At 55.5% G+C, this 265-nt stretch overlaps 1 pseudogene; it reads right to left on the bottom strand.

The window, feature by feature from the left end:
• Window positions 1-5: 5 nt before the first annotated feature.
• On the bottom strand, window positions 6-245 carry LOC102252814 (annotated as a pseudogene).
• Between the last annotated feature and the right edge of the window lie 20 nt (window positions 246-265).

Below are 265 nucleotides of genomic sequence, written 5' to 3'. Positions count from 1 at the left end.
ATGTTGTTTCTTCAAGGCTGCCAGCTGTTCTTTAGTCCGCTCTTAGAAATATCGTTCCTCTTCAGCCTTCTCTTTTTTTGTGAAGGTCTCACCGGCTTCCCTGATCGCACCCGCCTTGGAGCTGAAATTAGCTGACCATTTGCAGCCAAAGCCTCCGGCTTGCATGGCCCTCACTCCCCACACTCCGAGCCGCAGCCACACCACTGACACCGAGACTGCCATGGTTGGCAGTGCCGCGCAGCTCCGGACCACCCCACTTGGTTTT

The sequence above is a fragment of the Myotis brandtii genome, unplaced genomic scaffold (genome assembly GCF_000412655.1).
Source record: "Myotis brandtii unplaced genomic scaffold, ASM41265v1 Scaffold22013, whole genome shotgun sequence".
NCBI classification, from domain to species: Eukaryota; Metazoa; Chordata; class Mammalia; order Chiroptera; family Vespertilionidae; genus Myotis; species Myotis brandtii.
Note: the sequence above shows the minus strand (reverse complement) of the source record. Positions and strands in the feature narration are given on the sequence as shown.